The sequence below is a fragment of the Montipora capricornis genome, chromosome 13, assembly GCF_036669925.1.
Source record: "Montipora capricornis isolate CH-2021 chromosome 13, ASM3666992v2, whole genome shotgun sequence".
NCBI classification, from domain to species: Eukaryota; Metazoa; Cnidaria; class Anthozoa; order Scleractinia; family Acroporidae; genus Montipora; species Montipora capricornis.
In genome coordinates, this window is record NC_090895.1 from 20042011 (window position 1) to 20064510 (window position 22500).

The following is a 22500-nucleotide window of genomic DNA, read 5'->3' on the forward strand; positions in this document are numbered from 1 at the left end:
AACTTAGGAGGAGGCGTTGGCGCAGTGGAGAGAACGCTCGCCTCACCTCCCACCAATTTGGCCCGGATTCGATTTCCCGACTTGGCATCGCAGTGGGTCGAGTTTGTTTGTTCTCTACTTTGCTTCGAGAGGTTTTTCTTCCAGAACTCTGGTCAGTTTCCCCTCTTCTTAAAAAAACAATCAATTTAAATTAAATTTGTCCCCAATCACACACTGTAGTTCCCTAGTGATATAGAAGTCTTAAAGAAAAAAAAATGGAAAATTTATTAAAACTTCACCTAAGAAGGCTTTCAAAAAAAATTAACAATCTATGTACAACTGAAATTAAGAAAATATATATGTAATATGTGTACAGTTAATTATCTGATCTTTCCAGTTGCTTCAGAGATAATTGCTTCGGTAACATCAACATTAAACTCCTGCCTGGGTGGTCTTGAACCTCGTATGCATAACACAGCTGATCTTAGTAGGTTGAAGGAGAGTTTGGCTCTGAGCCAGCCAATCAGAGTGCTGTAGCTCATGTGTTTGTTCTCAGAGACTTTGTGTGCGAGCTCAGCTAAGAAGCGCTCAGCTTCCCTTCCACTTCCGCCATAGGGTGTAAACACGAGGGGGCTGAAGGAGCCGTGCTCAACCTCAATGATACGCTGATTGTAGTGCCTCTTTTTCTAAGTCTCGTGAATGCGGTTTCAATATTTTGGTTTATGTGGCTCTTTGCAAATGGGTTAAAAACCCTTACATCAAAAAATGCACGTTGCCCCCTTTGCCAAAACCCTCGCGCACTAACATCCAGGCGGGCTTCATCTGATGAGTTGGTACTGCAAGTTAGAATTTCTTCGGTTAGGGTCTGCAGATGTGGTTCGACCTCGACATCATGGCATACATCCTGGAGCAGCGATGCGAACAAATCTCGCACTTCGTCATACCTCCTATGGACAAATCCACCTTTCATACACGAAATCGCATGATCGACATCGAATCTCTTGCCACATGGACATACAGATGGGAGGTACTTCGGTGGTGTCCAACGGTACCTTAAACTTAATGAATCGTTGAATTCCCTCTTGTTTAGGTTGTAGTTTTCTGACTTCAGTGGTAGTGTAGTTAACCAACTAGAGGCGCCTTTCAGCACGGCTAGGTCATTTGCCCTCAGTTATTCGGGGCTCATCTTCGCACGACGTTGCTCTAGGATGGCCTCACTGTGTTCCTCCCTTGCCTTTATGATGTCTCGTTTTGAGTGCTTTAGTAGTTCGCTGTCCACCTGTGCTGTGCTATCTTGATTGTTGATATGCTCTATCAGCTGTTCTGTGGCTGCTCTGGATCTTGACAACTCGGAGTCCGTAGTAGCAGAGAAGATGGGAATGGCTAAGCCACCTTTCTTTGCTGGTAATGAGAGCAGGAGTCGCTCGTCAGCAGAGCATATATGGCCATCTGTTATTGCTGGGATACACACTTGATCCATCCACAAGTGCATCCAGTTGTCCGAGGTATTGCTTGATGTTGGGCAATGTTCTAATATAATAATTCAGTTTGTGTTTGAACGAGCTCTCAAACGCAGCATAAGCAGCTTGTGGTTCTGTCTTCGCTATCTTCGACAGTACTTTTAGCTGTCCACACCACCAGCTGACTAGCTCCTCAGCGTATTTGCCACTGCCAGTCTCGCTCCCAATAAAACCATCAAGATATTTTCTTCCTTCTGTTGTTATGTTAATGTTGGTTCTCTCAAATGCCTCTCGTGCGCATACTTCGGTGTGTGGCCTAACAACTAGCCATGACTTTGCTGCATTTGGATTATATCCTAGCTTGGGACCGTACAGCACGATGTTGTCCCACCAGCGTCACAGAGTAATCAGGTCCCCAGTACCCCCTAAATCATCTGCAAAGGCTACATACTTCATTGATACATCGGTTTCGGTTGCAGGAGGTTTTATCAGTTCTAAAAGGGGAGTTATGCCTATTGCATAAACTGGCATTGCAAGGGGATCACCCTGTGTAGTTCCTTCTGATGATGAAATTTCGGTTCCGCCGAGCACAAAAAAAAGGGAGGGTACACTGTAACATTTCCTAATATAGATGGCCATTGGTGGGCATAGGTAGGAGATATTGTGGAGAAGAACTCTCCGATTGAGTGAATTAAAGGCGTTGTCTGCATAGAAGTCTTAAATCTTTTTCTTTTTATACCTACCTAATAGTATGTTGTGATTTTGTGTTACTATGTCGTGAAATAGGCGACGAAAATCGAAGCAGTCTTGTGAAGCATTAGAGGAGGATTTTGAAGCGTTTGTACGTGAATCGCTGACAAACTTGTGCAGTGGTCAAAGCAGGATTATGCAAGATATCTCGAAGCTACAAGATAAAGTTCGGGGGAATGAAGTAGCGTTGGACGCAATATCCAAAAAGTTTAACACTCTCAATGAAAGCCTAGAGGGACTCAAGGGCGAGCTCCACGATGCAAGATGTCAAGTAGATGAAGTTGAATGCACTGTCAACAATTATGCGAAGCAAATTGAAGACCCGTATGAACGACTCCTGTCCCTTGAGAGGTATTCGCGGGAATATAATCTTCGTTTCAATAATGTTGCTGAATCTCCTAGCAAGGACTGTCGCCAAAAAATCCGTGACTCATCTAATTGGTCCCCGAAGTGACAATAAACCTAGAACGATAATATGCAAGTTTCTTTATCGTCCGGAAAGGTTGAGAGTCCTTCAAAAGAAGCGTGATCTCCAAGATGGTGTTTGGGTGACTGAAGATCTAATTTGGGAGGACAGAGAAAAGAAGAAAAAGCTTAAGGATGTGATGAAAGTAGCTTTTGAAAGTGGAAAAAACCCGAGATATCATCGAGGGAAACTTTACATAGATGGAGCTATATATGGAAATACCTAGATGCTTATTTTATGGTCAGGTTTGTTGAAATTTGTAGTTATTTCCAAGCTTGAGCCACAAAACGTATAGATTAATTTCAGATTGACTGATGAATAGTGATGCGAATGACCCAGATTTGAACATACAGTCTTTTAATGATCATGGTATATACACTGTTGAGGACTTAAATGAACTCTCTAGTGTAGTCCGACCGCAACTGTCGGTTCTCCATCTTAACATTAGAAGCTTAAACAAACATTATAATGAGCTATGTACTTTTTTAGATACCATATTCATTCAGTTCGATCTAATTGCTTGCTCAGAAACGTGGATTGCGCCTCAAGTTGATACAGACTGTTTTGATATTCAGGGTTATAACATGCTAATGGACAATCGCTTGTTTTCAACTGGGGGCGGGGTTGCATTATACTTAAAATCAAGCTTTGATTATTCTCTGATAAATGATTTAAAGATGGATTGTATTGAAAATATCTGGGTAGAGACAAATGACTTGTTAATTGGCGTTATTTATAATCCTCCTGGCAGATCTCAACGTGAATTTTTCGAGCAATTTGAACATGTTCTACATGCCATTTTTTTGTCTAAGCAAAAGTGCCTAATTTTAGGTGATATTAATATTAACACACTTGTTAGAAGCGCAATTGCAAAAGAATACCTCAATCTGATTCATTCTGAAGGCTTTAATCCCTTGATATTTGAAGCTACACGTAGTATCGAGACAACAATAAGTTGCATAGATCATATACACTCCAATTTCGTATCTTCAAGTTCGAGCGGTAGCATTGCAGTCGCGATACATTAGCCGACCATTTGCCTGTTTTTACTTTTTCTTATGATCCCACACTAAGCCCCTTTCCCGATATAATTGAAATTAGAGATTTTAAAAGGTTTGATAAAAATGCTTTCTGTGATGCACTGAGGTGCGAAGACTGGTCGCCTGTATTTAAGTCTAATGATGCGAATGAAAGTTTGACCAGATTCCTACATTCCTTTAATAAGATTAGTAATCGACATGCACCACTCAAATCGATCAAAATTAAAGGCAAGACTAATAAACCCTGGATAACTCGAGGTCTGCGGAAATCAATCAAACTTAGAAATTACTTGTATAAAAAATGGTTGACAATCCGTTGCATTAGTTATTATAATCAATATAGAATTTACCGCAATAAAATTGTGGCAATTAACAAACTTTCTCGCTCATTATATTATGGTCGGGTTTTTAAAGACTCTCTTAATACTAAGAAAATGTGGGATAACGTTAACCTAATAATTAATAAAAAGCGTCCATCTTCTCACATTGATAATTTACAAGTTGATAATAAAAATCTACAGCAACCAGTTACGATATCCTAAAGGCTAAGTTTCACTTTAATAAAGTCAATGAAGTTGAAGTGTTCTTATTGCTAGAAAATATTGATATTAGGAAATCAATTGGGGTTGATAAGGTCCACCCTTTGCTGTTACCTTCCGGTTCGCTAGAAATATTTAAACCATTGACATATATTATAAACTTGACACTTGAACAAGGTATATATCCTGACAGTTTAAAAATTGCCAAAGTCATCCCGATTTTCAAACAAGGATCTCGTCTTTTGTGTAATAACTACCGGCCTATCTCAGTTCTTCCAGCACTAAGTAAAATATTTGAGAGATGCATTCTTAATCAATTAACGTTCTATTTTACTATTGAAAATATCTTGATACCTAACCAATACGGTTTTAGATCTGACAACACTACAACTGACTGTTTAGTAGATTTAATAGACGAGATAACATTAGCCCTTGATGAAGGATGTTATGCTGTATCCCTATTTTTAGATCTAAGTAAAGCTTTCGATACAGTCAATCACTCGATTCTGTTGTCTAAACTAATTTTTTATGGAATAAGAGATGTTGAAAACCAATGGTTTAGGTCCTATTTAATCAAAAGGAAGCAAAGAGTGTATGTTAATGGAGCTGAGTCTAGTTTTCTTCCCGTAAATTCAGGAGTGCCACAAGGGTCGATCTTGGGTCCTTTTCTTTTCTTAGTTTACATAAATGATATATAGTAAATGCAACTAATTATTTTTCCTTAAGACTATTTGCCGATGATACCTCCTTGACTGCGACTGGTAGGGATTTCGATGCATTGCTACACCTAATAAACTCTGAATTACCCGACTGGCTATGCTCAAATAAGCTGACTTTAAATTTAAGTAAGACAAAATATATAGTATTCCAACCACGGCAAAAACTAAATTATAATTTATACACCCCTCTTAAACTAGCGGATCAGTATCTTGAACAGTCTCACAGTGTTAACTACTTAGGATTAATTATTGATTGTTCCCTATCATGGCACCATCATATCGATTATATTAGTAGTAAAATCAGTAAAAGCATAAATATTATTGCAAAATTAAAACGTCATGTACCCAACAAATCTTTAACAAGTATCTATTATGCACTTATATATCCTTATTTAACTTACGGCTGCGTATTGTGGGGTAATAACTACGAAGCTGCCATATCTCAAGTGGTAAAGCTGCAAAACAAAGCTTTAAGAATCATCAATGAGGTACCACTTCGTGAGCATATTACTCCCCATTATGTTAATCTTGGCCTAATTAAATTTCCTGATATTGTGAAGTTGAAAACTTGTCAACTATTTTATGATCTTATCGTAGATAACAAACCATCAAATCTTACTCTATCTTTTGTATCTGAGCAACATAAGTATACTACTCGAGGCACATCCTTACAGTATCTAAATCCCAGTTCCTTTAGAACAAATATAAGGAAATTCTGCCCAACAATTATTGGATGTTATTATTGGAATGATATTCCTCTATTCATTCGTAGTTTGTCAAATAAACATTTATTTAAAAGATATCTTTTTCAGAATTATTTTGCTCAGTACTAACTACTACACCCCTTAACTATGTGTTCCTCCTTTCCTTTCGCCTATTGTAATTATCTTTTATCTTAAAATAAAATGTAACTTAATTTAAAGGGCATCTAACTAATTTACCTATATCGTTGCCCTTCTCCGTTTATTTCATGTAGTGAGCTTTTTAGACCTTGTAATTCTCTAAATAAATGGGGAAAATAAATGAATGAATGAAAAAAGGTCTTAAATGAAGTTCATACCATTACAACTATGGATCTCATCCGCAAACGCTTAAATGTCGCTGTTATGACCAACTCTCAATTCGGCTTCGTCCTTTTGAGTAAGTGGAAATTAAAAAAAAAAGAGAACTCTTTCGCTCGAAACTAAGAATGAAATCTAATTAAATTCTTGAAAAATAAATTAAAAATAAAAAAAAGAGAAACTATGAAGAACCACAGCTACGAAAAATTTGACTCCCCTCACTTAGACCCAAGGAATTGTTTCTCTTTCATGAAAGGTCTTTAAAGAAAGCAAAGAAACCAACATTTTACCAAGTGGCATTTTTGGTATTACACTCTTTTTAGTTTCAAATTATAATAATCTAATTTGTGAGAATATCGAGCCTGAAATTTGCGGAATCTTAAGATTATTTTAAGAATAAACCCGAGGCTGAGATTTGGAAATTGATATAATTTTGTTTGGTGCAAATTTGTAAAGACAATACAATTCAATGTTTTTAACTAAACAGTATAAAATTCTTTCTTTTTCCAAAGAGTAAAGTATTGTTTCTTTTAAAGCCGAATCGGCCGAGTGTCGTCAGACACGACGACATCAAAAGCGACGGAGCATGTGCGCAATGTAACACGATACAGATCCATACACCAAACTATTGAAATTGATACCCCAAATATATTCTAAACTCGAAATGTCATACGCTGTAATCTAAGAATATGCACAAGAGTATTCTTAGCTTAAAATCGGCAAACAAATAAAAATATTCAACCTTGGCAGGAAAGACAATATTCTTATTAAAAAAATAAAAGAGTGTAGGTATTTTATTGGGTATTTCATTGGGATCTTTCAACAAAGGCATCGATTCTTTGTTTGATAGTTCATTCTTCTCATTATTATTATTTTTGTAATGAATTGCAAAGAAAACTGAACCGAAGCATGAGTGTTAAATGCTTTGGAAAGTAAACTGTCCTATTCTCGAAACTAAAAGGCTAAAGAAAAAGAAAGGCTGAACGAATTCAAGAAACACAGAGACCGTCCTTGGCATCTCCAACCTAGTTTGGGAACAGTCACCTTAATTTGCCTTGAATTTATGTTTCACCCAATTGTAGGTTTGGGTAAGTATTGCCACGATGAAATTTTACGCTGATGACGTCGTTTCATTTTGATGAAAAAAACCTAAGTCAAGGTAAATCGTAATTTGCGCGTTTTATTGGTAACTATGTTGAGGAGGTAGGCTATGTGGCCCAGTGATTAGGGTGCTTGTCTTGAGATCCGGAGATCCCAGGTACAAGACCCGGACCACTGGCTGAATTTGATGTTCAACCAACTTCTGGGCTGCACTTGAATATAGCCAACTGGTTTGCCTCCGGCAAACTGGGATGATCTCTCAAAACGTTCTTGTTCTCTTCTGTTGTTTCATTGATTTCGTTTCATTGCCAGTGAATTGAAACGCTGCTGAAAAGCCCCTGTGAGGAGTGGTCGTTAGGTATGTTGAAGGAAGAAAACCACCACGCAGGCAAAAAGCCTCGTTGTGAACTATGAAAAACAACCTCAACTTAATACTATGTTTCTTTTTTCTCTCGAGCGTTACACTTATTTCCCACAAAATCGTTGGTCAGCTGATTGTCATGCCGTATTTTCTTAGATCACCAGCACTGAATCCAGTCAAGACTAAAATGGATCTTGATTTCGTCATAGATGGAGTAACTGATTAATGCTATTTGTGTGTCAAATGATATTTTCTCGAAGTTTCGAACTTCGATTCACCATGAAACAGGAATGCCAGTGAGGAATTCATCAAATTATACCGATAAAACTTGCAAAATTAAGTACGTGAGATGCAAGGATATTTTTGCGCATTCCTATCTTTTGACGTGTTTTAAAGATTGACTTGAAGAAGTACTCACACAACACATTGACCGTAGGGATCGCGGAAGTCTTGTTTTAGTTATGGCTCACTGAAACGCATGCGTAATTGCTTGACTGAGATCTGTTCACACTTTCAATGACAAGGACCGCGTCACGCACTGTTTGTATGGGAATGTCGTCCTTCAACGAAACAACAACTGGCGTTCCGCCAAAGGCTAGGCGACAAGTGATGTTTACATTGTCGCCTTCTACCACTTCCATCGTGATATTTCGAGAATAAGAGCTTTACAGCCAAATCTCAAGGTGCAATTCGACTTCATCCGTGCGAAAGTATTTTTATAATCTTCACACCTTTGTTAATTCTTCGCGCCAAAAATCGCTTTAAATGCTGTAATTTGCATTATCTGATATGATTTTTCCTGGGTACCGAAATCATGACTAGTCCGAAACGTCGGATTTTATCTTTTTTATTTTTCCTTTTTACCGTTTGATATTTCCTTTTTTTTATTTTTTATTTATTTAGTATATATTTTTTTTATGGATTTAAAAAAAATGAGCTATGGCATTAGGGTTATATGCTTTGGAAAGTAAATTGGTCATTTTCTCGAAACTACAGCGCTAAAGAAAGTGAAAGGCTGAACGAATTGAAGAAACATAGAGACCTTCCTTGGCATTTCCAACCCAAGTGATGAACAATCCCCTTTATTTCTCTTGAATTAATGTAACAACCAATTCCAGGTTTGGGTAAGGATTATCTCAATGAAATTTGACAGTGATGATGTCGTTTTGTTTTGATAACAAAAATATGTCAACGTGAATCATTATTTACATGTTTTACTTGTAACTATGTTCAGAAAGTAGTGCATGAAGCCCAGTGGTTAGGGCGCTCGCCTTGAAACCCGGAGATCCCGGGTTTCAAGACCCGGACCACTGTGGGGAGTGGTCGATTAGGTATGTTGAAGGAGGAATGCCACCGTGTAGGCAAAAGGCCTCCCTGTAAACTAAGAAAAACAACCTCAACTTGATACTATGTTTTTTTTTTGTTTTCGTTTATGTCTTTTTTTTCTCCAGCGCTACACTTATTTCCCACAAATTCGTTGCTCAGCTGACTTTAATACCGTATTTTCTTAGCCTATCAACATCGAATCCAGTTAAAATTAAAAATGGATCATGATTTCGTCATATATGGGGTGACCGAGTAATAATAATTGTATGTTGAGTCAGATCTCTTCGCGATATTTTCTCGATGTTTCGAATTTCGAAGTCGTTTTCTACATACACTATGGAACTGGAATGCCAGTGAGGAATTCTTCAAATTAAACTACACCCATAAAGTACGCAGGATAAGTACGCGGGATGCAAGGATTTTTTTCGTGGCATTTCCGATCTTTTGATCTGTTTTTAAGATTGACTTGAAGAAGTACTCACACAACACATTGACAGCAGTGATCGCAGACGTCTTGTTCTCATCATGGCTGACTGAAAAGCATGCGTAATTGCCTGACTGAGCTCTGTTCACACTTTTAATGACAAGGACCACGTCACGTACTGTTAGTACGGGAATGTTGTCCTTCAACCAAATAACAACTGGCGTTCCGTCAAAGACTATGCGACAAGTGATGTTTACATTGTCACCTTCCACCACTTCCATTGTGATATTTCGAGGATCTGAATATAGAATTAAAACAGTGTTTTAGACATCCATGTCATTGTCCGGCACAAAATCATCACATTTCTAAAGCATAAACTAGCACTATTCCTTCGGAGGTTTCAAAGTCCTGGACTAATAGGTGTCTGCCTTGAGAGTGCAGTTTTTTATTTGATTTTTTTTTCTCTACCATCCCGGGATGTGAATCTGCGTACAAATGACCTGCAAGAACTGGATGCTGTGGTTTAGGCCTCACTCCCCCATATTTAGGTCTCTACTGATTTTATCCGATTTGACTACAAGTTAAGTTTAAAAAAAAAAAGGAATCCATACTGTCACCTGGTGTCGGCGTGGGCGGAGGATCCTGTGGAAAAATGGAACAAAATAAACTACGAAAACAATACTTGGCTTTGGTATAAATCACGGACTGCTTCATGCTTTGCCCTCTCTCTCCATTGCTTCCTCTACCCCCTTTCCTATTTGATATATTTGAGTATTGTTGGGTTTTGTTTGTGAGTGAAGCAATGTAAACAATATATACATTATAAATCTAGAAACTGTTAGATATTTGTGACAAACAAGAAAAGATCATACAGAGATTTAATAATTCAAAAAGTGAAACGCACATAAAATGGCTCTTGTTGTTCGCATGTTTCAAACGTCATATATGAACCTCGCCAGGTGTACAAAATGAGTTTCAGAAATTTGATTCCAGAAATTTTTTCTTCACCTGGGATTTCTGTTCGTATGGAAAGTAATAGAAGAAATGTCACCGGTTTTCCCTTTGCCACCTTTGCCAATAAATGCTCTTTTTGGCATTTAGGAAAAAAATGCAAACATTTCACGTTTTGTACAACCTTGAGGAGTAACTAGCATGTCAAAGCAAATCGAAATTCTGTGAGAAAGCTATTAACAGAAACACCTGAGGGTGTTTTTGGAGGTTCAGGGAATTCATAACCGAAAAGTTGCATTTAAAGAGAATAAAAGGAAGAAACGTTTCTTTTTCCTGCAAATATGAGGTAATTTTAAGGTAAACAATTTTGCGTACAAAGAAGCTTATAAAATGTCCAGGTTCAAAAGGGACTTTCAAGATTGGATCTGTTTCGAGGTTGTCTGCAACTGCTTGATAATCACAGAAATGCTCGATAATCAAAGAACGTTATGTCCTAAACAAGAAGGTTTCCTCACCTTAACTACAAGAGAGAACGGTCCTAGTTCCTCAGTCGGTGGAGGAAAAAGATCGACGCGCACCCGGATCCCGTAATCTCCTGCATCACTGGGCTGAACATTTGTAAGTTGGTAAGCGACAGTGTAATCTCGAGAAATATCACCCGCCCAAAACCAGCGCCATGCCAATGAGCTCTTGGCTGTCTGATCATTCGTAGTTCCACTTGAATTCAGGGTGAATTTTTTAAGAAATAAGTCTATGAAGTGATAATTCTTATTCCACGTACCGAGCCACACCTCCAAGTCCTCTTTCTTTTCCTCAGCAGTAAGAATCAAATTCCATGTCAACGTTACGTTAGATCCAATGAAAGCAACAGTGGTTTCGTTGGGTTGGCTCCCAAATTGTAATCCGTGTAAAAAATCAAAAACTGAAAATAAAAGCAAGGTTTCAGGGCGTGTCACAGCATAAAAGCAAGGTTTCAAGGCGTTTCACAGCGTCAGAGGCAAATAAAAATTGTATCATATTCCCTCCGAAGACAGAAATTAGTCGCACCATATTCAACAACGATTTTACGTTGGCTTATAAGAGAAAAGATCGTTTCTGCGTTGTTTTTGAAGCGCATTACTTCTGATCTTTTTTGGCGACTGTGAGTGAACGTTTTCCTAAATCGCAAAAATTGTGCACTGAAAGGTGTCCAAATTAAGGAATTAAAGAGATCCTTTGCTTATCATCTATTGTTTTCCCTCTTTTTTGTTTGGCACAAATATTCTAGATTCACAGATATGCTAGATTCAAGGAGGAGGCCCTGCGACCCAGTGGTTAGGGTGCTTGCCGTGACACCCGGAGTTCCCGGGTTCTAGACTCGTTCTGACGGCTCGTCGAATTTGTTTCCGGTAGTCCCTTATTCAACTTTCTAGGCGCACTTGTAAATTGCCCACTGGGTTGCCTCCTGCCCATTGGGATTCTTAACAGTTGTTGTTGTGTTCTGTTGTTTCGTTGATTGTGTTTCATTGGCCCTGAAAAGCTTCTATGGGAAGTGGTCAATTGAGTATGTATTGTATGGCATAAGACGTTTTCTGGTTTAAAGTTTAAATAATTTTAAAAACATACGAAAAACATCTGTTCAAGCATCACTTGAATATAACAACGACTTTGGAGCAGTGATCGTAATTAACTGTACTTACAAAACAAAGGAATCAGCAAACTGTATGTAAAGTTGATGTAATGGAAAACACCTCGAATCATCTCGTCTGGGATGACGTTAAGGCCCTGTTGGGTTTTTGTCCCTTTAGGAATGAGCTAGTCCTTGGTTCTTTCTGCACAGATGTATGTACAAATCAGATACGAGCTGCAACCGATGGCTGCTGAAATCAAAATTTGCAATGTTGGAAACTTGTTAATACAATGGATACAAACGTTAACGTCCAAGCATAATGACAAGTTTACAACTTGAAAGTTGTCCAAACAACAGTTTCATCGTCGAAAATGGAATTCTAGTTAGAAAACAATATTTTGTTTTCTTATTGTTTCAGATACAAACGGTATGGACATGGACAATGATAAGACCTGGCTTCCTTCTCCCTGGTTGGGCTGACTAGAAGAGATATATAGTGAAAACTTTACTCGGTTTTATTTTGACCCGCGAATGGCACCAGCAAGCCAAAGGTCCGTGGCAACCCCCCAATCAATGTAGATAAGCTTTAGACAAGAAAGACAGGAAGCAGTGCGGCCCAGTGGTTGGGACGCTTCCCTTGAGATCCGGAGTTCCCGGGTTCAAGACTCCTTGTGAAGACTCCTTGTCCTGGTAGTCCCTGGTTCAACTTCCCGGCCTCGCTTGTAAATAGCCGACTGGTTTGCCTTCGGCCAGTTGGGATTCTTAACAGTTGTTGTTGTGTTCGTTGACTGTGTTTCATTGACCCTGAAAACCCCATAACCCCATACATGGAGTGGTCAATTAAGTATGTATTGTAAATGCACTGATCACGCCATCGGTGAAAGACACGCTTTAATCCAAGATGTCAGTTTTTTAAAACGTTCTTATTTGGCCAGTCTTTATGTTATGATAATGAAAATTAACACCAATTTAATGTTCCTTAAATGTCAAAAAAGTATTATTTTGTTTAAACGTTATTTTCTCTGTGATACGTAAGGAAGTTCTATTCTAGAGGTTTAAAGCCACACACGCTCTGGCTTTTGCGAGGATCTTCCAGGACACTGTAGATTCTTCGTTCTTTTTCTTCAATTCCCAAGAAAAAGAACGAAGAATATACAGTGTCCTATAAGATCCTCGCAAAAGCCAGAGCGTATTCAAATCTCAGTAAACGATGTAATTCATGTATCGAAGAGAAATATTTTATTATAATGAATCCCCAAATGGCGACGCAAAATGCTCTCTCGCGATAACGGACAAACAATGTCGCGTGATTATGTTGATAAGTGATGTAAGCCTTAAGGATGCTTCAGTGTGTATAGAACTTAACTGAAGAGTGGATCAACGTTTGTTGGGCTACGAGACAGAACTGTATTAAAATCCATATGTACTCATATTGAGTAGACTACCGCTCCTTATCTCTAGAGCACTCTTCTGAAATCAACAGTGAAACCTAAAACTTCAAGGGATAAAAATTTGATCATAGCAGCACTTTAAAGTGGTGAAACTGGTTCCAGCCACCTTAAGAAAAGTGGTCGGAAATAGATTTGCCATTTGCAATCGTGGATAGGGCAAAAAGCAAACTGATCTCCAGTCTGTGCACGCTTTTACTTTTGTAATCGGATTAGGATTGAGTGCTGACTTTTTTAATCTTTTAAATCTTGAATTAAAGGAAAATTATTCATCAAAACATGGCATCTCATAGGATGCGGCGATGCGGATCCGGTAACTCCCTAAAATCCGCATCCTCCGAATAAAACACGAGAAATGTCTGATATTAGAGATAAAGCAGCAGCTTACCATCCTCACAAACTTAAAAGCCAAAGAGATTGACTATTTTGAAAAGTTTATTTTTCCTGAACATTGAAGTCAACATGCCGTTCCGTTCGCAGGAGGAAAGGTCGTAAGTAGTTTCCACGCATTTTTCTGAATAAGCCTGGACACTAGTTCAACCGTGTTGTAAATTAAAATTTCATAACATACCCTGGGATCGAAAAAAAAATATATATCTTGTCGCAACTACAAGATATATGAAAATTCAGTCGCAAGTTATAGTCGCAAATTAAATTGTATCATTTGTAATCGTAGTGAAAATAGGAAGAAAGTGGTGAATGATCGGGGGAATAGATCGTGGTCCAACCACATTACAATTTTCTCTATATGTCCAAATTGAAACAAAATTCAGGACGAGAAACAAAATAAATTTTAATCGGTTTATTTATTTTAGCAAAAGCTGAGGCAAAATGCCAACTTTTAACCTTTTTCTTTTTCAACGGCGAAAGCTGGTCGCAATTTGGCCACTCCTCCAGATATTTTAATCGCAAAGGCAAGAAAAAAAAAAAAAAATCAGTGGCTCATTGGTCGCAATTTCGATTCCTGATTTACTATAAGCATGTAAATACATTGGACGAGCCTAATTATTAGTTTTTTAAATTGTTTTATTTTCGTTGCAATTCCCGCATAATCAACACATTTTTAATATAGCCAAAAATATCCGCACAATCTTTAGTTTTTTGTCCTCATCCTATCAGAAGCCCAGCGGAAAACATTTTTTTTTCTTTGGTTCGCTCTCTTGCAGATGTTCACAATCAGCTAAGGTACTAGGAATTAGAAAAGTCGGAAGAAAGCTTTTACATGCTTTTAATGATCTGGTTATTTTTTCGGAAAGAATTCAAAATAATCAAGGGACCAAATGTCGAGATTTCATATTTTTCGTGATTTCGGTTAGGCGATTTACGCGCGTGACACCATCGTAAGTATCTGTCTGTTGTTATCAAATATCATCAGTACGTATTTGACAAATGGGCTTTTTTGTTGTCGGTCTGCATGTCTGTAGTTCCGACAATCTATATCTTATACCTAATCGTCTCTCTGCTTTATCTATAACTCAACGTTGCCCCTTCGATAACTGTTGATAAAGAATAATGCGTGAAGATCACTTTTAGCCGACAGCACGTGCTTTGTTAGTTTTATTTCCATGCGGCCGCTTCTCTTAAAAGATTAACAACTTTGTATTTGCGTAATTGGAAAGAAAATTCTAGATGTTTTGGTTGGTTTGCACTCTAAAATTCTTCTGGAGGCTAAAATATTGTGCATCAATTAACATTTTTTCCTCTGAAAAGCAATCCTCAAGGTAAAGTGTTAAAAATGTCCCTTCCCTCGACTGGGGTTCTCGGAAAAGCTATCGAGAACATTGAAAATTTAGCCCAATATATTTGACGGGAAGTAAAACATAACTATTAAATTTCATTAAATACCCAGTCTGCAATCTGCTGTCTTTAATCTGTAGTATATTGAAAAAAAAAATGTTCTCAATACTGCGGTGAACTTATTGTTTTAAAATTTGATTCTTTTTAGCACTGAATTAAACTAGTTTAGGGGTGGCGAATGGTTCATCAAAAACTCTGGGTCTCGCAAAATTTTAGTCCAATTTCACGGGTCTCGCAATCTCGTTTTTTGAGCGGTTATGTGCGTCTCGCAGTCTCGTTTTTAAAATGAAGGTGTCAAACACTTTGAAGTCTCGGTCTCGCAATCTAAAAAGTCAAAATGTCGCGGGCTCGCAAAACAAAAAACGCTGGTCTCGCCGTCTCGCAAAGTCTTGCATTTACCATTCGCCACCCCTTAGTTTCTCTCACTAGCCTAACGGCCGGCGAAAATATGCAACTGTTGATAAGCGCGGGCGAAAAGAACCAAAGGAGCATCGTCTTTTGAGACACTCAAACGTCACCTAAACCGGTGGCTATACGTCAAGTGATTGTTGAAATTGTGTTTCAAAACAACTACTTTATGTCAACTTACCTTAATATCGCAAAATGATCTAGGAAACAATAACTCTGAACTACATTCCTTCCATGATCGAATAGACAGCGCTCACTTACCCAGAGTCCTTAGACTTTTTGGTCAGCGGGTGAACTCCCGGAGAGACTCTGGGACTAGCACGGTTCGCTGATTAATGGACCTAATAAAGTGGCCCACCTTTAGTACACCCTCGAAACACAGACCAGATCAAGAAAACCATAGAAGTCATCGGCACACTTGCAGAACGCCTGAACAAAGAAAACCATGATCAGGTTATCGAGAAATCCACCACTCAAACTTCCATTCAAACGCTTTCAAAAATATCTGGGTCCCCAGTGCACTACTAACGGGCCACTAAAGAAGTATATAGATATAGATTTATATATAGATTTAGCCTAGCCTAAAAGCGGAACTCCCTGTTATTTGTTATTACTGCCTGTAGGGTTTGTGAAAATAAAAGGTTTCGAATTGTCTGTCTTTTGATGTTTCCGGTTGCTGCTTTAATAATTAAATCATTTTCGTTCCTTTCTTCTTTATAGAAATTCATTGCGTAACTAGTGAATTCCACGGTAAATTTTACGCTAAAAACCGATGTCGCATGAATCATGAAGCGATGAGTGCAACATCGGTTTTTCCAGTGAAATCTACTTTGCAATTCATCAGTTTGGCAATAATTTTTTCTTGAACCAGGAGCCCATCACCGAATGAGTTTTAGAAGAAAACAAGCACACCCTCACCGAGCGAATGGACAAGGAAAAAAAATGTCATTTCAGAATCAACTGTCAATAGCCAGCGAATAGGAATCATGCTAAAATTAGAAGCCATAAAAACAACTTTGTCAGTTCAAGGTTGATGTACTTAACCTGTATAGCAAGCGTTTTCAGCTGGCAAGGAGCGAACTCTTTTTTCGGCCGCGCGAGAATAGGGCGAGCGCAAAAAAAAAAAAAAAAAAAAAATCGAGGTGGGAGGGGAGTAGAGGAGAAGGAAACGCTTGCAGACAACCCCCTTCGATTTTGAAAACTCCCGTTCCTGATTGGCGCGGTTCGGATTTTTTTGATTGACGCCTCTCAGTGCCTCATGTCAAAATAATGTATTGCTCGTAGCAAGCGAATGAATTAGAGAAAGTAACGCTTTCGGACCTTTCGGTGGACTGATTTTCACTTTTCGCTCGCTGAAATCGCTCACTACGTAGGCTAAATGGCGGAGAGGTCTTGTTTTCAAGAAATAATACATCAAGCAGTTAGCTCCGATGTCGATGAGGGATTTAGCGGTGGCTTGAGAGGAGAACAACGAATTTCGATGTATTAAACAGCTTCTCCAAGGGGGAGATTTGCTTGCTGTTCTCCCACTGGTTTCGGGAAAAGCCTCATTTCTTGCGAAAAACAATGCTTACGTATCAATTATTAGTCCTCTCCAAAGTATTGCGAATGATCAAATCAAGGAAGACTTTAATGGTGATTACGGCTAGCTGGCAAACAGACTCTTAAACGATTTGATCTTGCGAGATCATTGTGCTTAATTTTGCACCCCTGTGGACCAATACTGTTGAAATCCTGTAGTGTAATGCCGACGCTTTGGGATTTAAAGCCTTGACATCATTGGAGAAGCAAGTTCGACACTATTTATAGCTGTTCCTTTAATTTTAACATCACTTTCTTCCATGCACAAGCGCCAAGAACAAGGTGTTAATTACACCACCGAACAGAAAATTGTGTGGGAAAACCTAGCAATGTCGGCGGCTTGTTTGCAACATTTCAGGTGCTCTCAGGCCGCCTTCGGGAAGGTTATCTATAGTTAAAAGCTGGTAGAGATTATCGCTATTTTCCTTCTCTAAGTGATATTTGAAGACTCTCGCGCAAATTTTAAAGTTCTTCGTGGAGAGTTCTCATTGTTTGTTTTTGTCACTGGAGAAAACACCCGAATTGATTTCCGTATCGGACTTCTTCCCTCTGGCGTGTCTAGCAAACGCTTATTTGCTGGAGATGACTTGCTAATTTCACCTTCTATCGATTTCTTGACGAATGAATAGAGTGTTCCAAGATTTCGAATCTTGCGAGCACAAGGATTACAAACTCGACTTGAATATTTCTCACATTTAACCACCTCAAGTCCAACTTTCTGGCAAATTTGTGCTAAAATTTGTCCCTTACAGTCCTTCCTTCGCAACGGATTGAATAGATTTTCTGTTGAAATATAGATTGTTTGGCTTAAATTGTCAAATTTGCACCTGCAAAGCCTGCATTGGTCGCTCGGACTCATCATTGAGATTCCTCCACCTTACGCGTGTTGATTCCGAAATATCTTGTCAAGGATCTTGTGAAGTTTGTTTTGATTCTGCACGTGTCCCCGAAAGGTCACTTCCGTTACGGATGGCGAAACATTTTTTTGGTCAATTTATGATAGCCGATGACCGCTTCAAACCTCTATGAGCGCGCACAGGCGTGACAGAACGAGTAGGCGGTTTTCAAATTCCAGGCGTTTGTCTGCAAGCGTTTCCTTTTCTCCTATCCCCCTACCCCCTCTTTTTTTTGCTCTCGCCCCAATTTTCGCGCGGCCAAAACATCGAAATTTGCGCGGAAACCCTACGGAAAGACTTGCTACGCAGGCTATGATGTACTCTATTCCACTTTATTTCTGAAAACAAGATCATTCACATTTTGATGTATTTTATTGAAACACGCCAGGCTGGCTTGGTACAAAAATCGGCAAACTATGGTAATGCACCCAAGACAGGTGAGAACTTCAAACGTGATCTGCTCCAACACTAAATAACGTTTGGGTGCTTTAAAGGGGGACTCTGACGAAAAAATACAATTTTTTAAAAAGTCTCAGATCCTCGAAGAAACGCCGCCAAAATGTTGCATACGCTTTTCAAATAATGAATTTAACTTACTTTCACCAACATTTCAATGTTATTACGTCGAAATACTTGTTTTTCAAAGCATCCGCCATTGGTATGTCGCCTGTATACTTATTCGAGAAAGCCTGGAGCGAGGACTTATGACGTCACTCACTCAAGATATCGCTCGCTGCTACTTGAGTTAACAATGGAAAACATGGAAGAAAGCGAAGCTTCGTCTTTTATCGATCATGATTTATCGACTTCGGAATTATCGTTTGACTTCGAAAAAATATTCTGAGTCACTTACCTGTGATTATGAAGATTTAGACTCGTGGCTACTGAGGAAAAAGCAGCCGCATATCGACAGGAAAGAGCTTAAGCGGAAGAAGAGGAGCAATGCTTCGAGATCGTTTGATTTAACTGATATTAGATGGTATGTTGGAGTCATGATTTTGTCTGTTTACTATTGTTCCCTTCATTTGTAAAAATTCAAATTTCTCGTTATTCTTTTTTTCTAGGTGCAAATGTACGTGTTTTTTTTTCGGACCCGGTAACAAAGGCGAGTGAAAGGGTAAGAAAAGCTTCTGCTGTTACTAGCGAAATTGATCGGTGAGTGGAGTAGCTGGAACTGAAGCAAATGCAGATGACGCAGAACTACAGTACCGCTGATCTGCCTCGGCTTCAATCTTGTTGTTTAGATGAGTGGGTTTTAAAAATAGTCGCCATAGGATTAAGAAACCGAATGAACGAGCAATACACGTGCACATCAATGTATGAGCAAGGCCAAACTGCGAAGTCTCGGTATTAGAGCGCTGTATAATAAGCTTAATTTGGATTGCACTTTACAATTTTCCTTGTCGGAAAATATTTTCATAACGTAGCAATTAAGAACGACAATGGCAATAATTTTCCTAGCTCCTGAATAGATTTCTACGATCAGTTTCATACCGACAGTTTATTCGTCTTGTTTGGGACTTCATGGAGTATATCATACGTTGATGTGTGTATCGCTCGTTCTTTCGGTTTCTTAATCCTATGGTGGCTATTCCTCAAACCCACTCGTCTAGACAACAAGATTGAAATCCAGGCCGATCGGTGGTAGTTCTTTATCATCTGCTACTGCTTCCAGCTTCCCCCAGCACCGATCAATTTCGCTACAGCAGAAGCATTCCTCTGCGTTTGTTACCGCGCCGAAGAGCCACACGTACATTTGCACCTAGAAAAAAATAACGAGAAATTTGAATTTTTACAAATGAAGGGAACAACAGTAAACAGACAAAATCACGACTCCAACATACCATCTAATATCAGTTGATTCGAACGATCTCGAAGCATTCCTCTTGTTCTTTCTCTTGAGCTCTTTCCCATCGATATGCAGCTGCTTTTTCCTCAGTAGCCACGAGTCTCAATCTTCATAATCACAGGTAAGTGACTCAGGATGTTTTTCAAAGTTAAACGATAACTCCGAAGTCAATAAATCATGATCGATAAAAGACGAAGCTTCGCTCTCTGACATGTTTTCCGTTGTTTACTCAAGTAGCAGCGAGCGATATATTGAGTAAGTGACGTCATAAGTCCTCGCTCCAGGCTTTCTCGAATAAGTATGCAGGCGACATACCAATAATGGCGGATGCTATGAAAAACAAGTATTTCGACGTAATAACATTGAAATGTTGGTGAAAGTAAGTTAAATTCATTATTTGAAAAGCGATATTTGAGACTTTTTAAAAAATCGTGTTTTTACGTCAGAGTCCGCCTTTAAAGAAACGTCTGAAAACACAAGCTACAATCTCGGACAAAACCTGTTAAGAAAAAGCGACATTTTTGGTTCACCAACAACTTATTCAAACTTGCCGCTTAAATGCTGCCCTTTGCCCTCCCCCCAAACTCAATGTTGCCTTATCTTGGTTGGAAATATACTGTAGAACATAGGACAATACTCAGCAACATTGACTGAGGGGGGAAGGGAAGTGGGAAGGGGAGAGTAAATAGGGGTGTGTAAAAATGGAGGTGAATTTGTTTCACTGTCTCAACAGTTTTGTCCGAGATTGTAGATAGATTTCCCCCTTATTTTTAAGAGAACTCATTGCGAATATGTGTTTACAAGATAAGGGCGAAATTTTCTTGTCACTGTCGAGGCTCAACGAAAACCAGTTAGGCAAACGGATTAAAAAAGCACTTGTTCGCTCGCATTCTAGAGCAAAACAAAGAAACAAATCAACTTTTTTATTATGATCAAAAGAGTAAACATGATTGTTATTTAATTCCAGTTGACAATAAAAATTCGATTTTTATTCCTGAACAAAGGAAGAACTGATTACACCACCTTTTAAAATACGCATCCACTTTAAATAACGCATCCGTAAAAAAAAAAATGGTTTAGAGCCCAAGGAAAGAATTTGTGTGCTAAGTATGAGCTATTACTGGTATTCTGTTTTGTCCCTGTCGTTCTCTTTCGCTCAGTCCTTTCGTTTCCGATTCTAAACATAGGCGTAAAACACCAGTCCCGATTCACGTCCCGTGACTGCCGCTGGGTCTCCGAGGATGAGGTTCTCCGGGCATCATGTAACCTTATCAGAGCTTCTAAAGATATGCCAAAAATTGCAATACAGAGAAAAAAGCAGCTCAAAGCAAATTCAAAGTAAACATTCAGCTTTAAGTTTACATCCCGCCGATGCTTGACTTGAATAATTGGGTAGCAATCAGTTTGGACCACAGATATCATGATATGTCAAACTAGATGGAAATCCGCGAAAAATGCAGAAAGAAAACATTTTTCAAACCGTTTTCCACCTGAACACGAAAAGCGTTGACTGTGTAAGAACTTTCGTTGATATATAGTAAGGCCGTGTAGCCGCGTCGAGCCAATGAAAGCGCGCGAAAAATGAAGCCTCGCTTATGTTCAGTTGAGTTAACCTGGGTTGAGCCTGCAATCCAATTGAAAACCAGTACTTGGTCAGCGGTAAACTTAAAAAAATACAGCTGACCTCGGTGAGCTCTAAGATTGAGCCCCCGATATGGTCACGGGATACTGGTCGGCGGATACTTAGTTTTGGCAGATGTCAATTAATCAAAAGATGGATGTCCAATATCAAAGATGTATGCTGCAACCTAGGATGATAGTCAAAATTTTAAAAAACTAGAGCGAGGCACTGGTGACTAGTCTTTTTTTCCTTAGCTTACAAAGATCGTTTCAGTCGTTCTCGAAGATCTAAAATAGTATACAAAGCCAGTTGTTGGGACTGTGATTCCTTCTACATCGGCAAAACAAAAAGAAGATTGCATGACAGGAAGTCCGAGCATTTCAAAGCTCTTACACAAGTCAGCCACGCCTCTGCTGTTGCAGACCATACTATTTCTACTGGTCATAACATCAAATGGGACCATTTTGAAATCCTCGCAACTGGAAAGTCCGACTTGCAGTGTAACATTAAAGAAACGCTATATATCAGTGACTTAAAACCCTCTCTTAATGAAAACATTGGTAGTGAGAAGCTTCCGGAAGTATCAAATACCGGAAGTTACGATTTTGTTAGCATGATACTGATCACATTAGCATATATGGAGTGGTGGACGTACGGACGTCAATGGGTTACCATATTTTTTTAAAACATTTATCAGAAGGTCATTGTTCAGGACTCTGGTTCAGTGCTGGCGTTTTTCTGGTTTAAAAATTTCCTTATTGGATGTAACGTAGCTCGATATGATTTTTGTCCATATTTGGGCATAAAAGTGGTGTCCTAAAATCCCTAGCTTTGCTCCAAGTAAAAGAGTTGCAAGTTAAAGACTTCAAGGTCACGTGCTTCTGCATTTATCCAATATTCAAAAAAAGTTAAAGATGTGCAAGGAATGGTCAAGACTTCACCATTGCTTTTAAACCAGATTAATCCATTTGCCGATGCTGACCAGCCTTTTGCAAGTCTCTCCACGAGCGCTGTTGCTTCTCCAGAAATTGCTCTAGATTTGTCCAGAGCATATGGGGCTGCATATTAAGATTTCAAGAAAGAACGTTTCGAGCCCAAATGGTATAATAGTACT

At 38.9% G+C, this 22500-nt stretch overlaps 1 protein-coding gene and 1 long non-coding RNA gene across 5 annotated transcripts in view; one reads left to right on the forward strand and one right to left on the reverse strand.

Moving 5' to 3' along the window:
- The window catches only part of LOC138028205 (proto-oncogene tyrosine-protein kinase receptor Ret-like), a 49939-nt gene extending 34242 nt beyond the window's left edge, over positions 1-15697 (reverse strand). Inside the window, exons 1-5 of one of the 3 annotated variants that reach the window (XR_011127575.1) lie at positions 15621-15697; positions 11857-12036; positions 10693-11099; positions 9844-9868; positions 9285-9524 (exon numbers count right to left, since the gene is read on the reverse strand). The gene's annotated coding sequence lies outside the window, so the exon portion shown is untranslated. Of the gene's footprint in view, positions 1-9284; positions 9525-9843; positions 9869-10692; positions 11100-11856; positions 12097-15620 lie in introns of those variants that run through there. The other 2 variants (XM_068875653.1, XM_068875654.1) reach the window with 2 other exon arrangements.
- Positions 1-22500, forward strand: part of LOC138028206 (uncharacterized) — a 390617-nt gene that overhangs the window by 30794 nt on the left and 337323 nt on the right. The gene's annotated exons all lie outside the window — the stretch shown is intronic.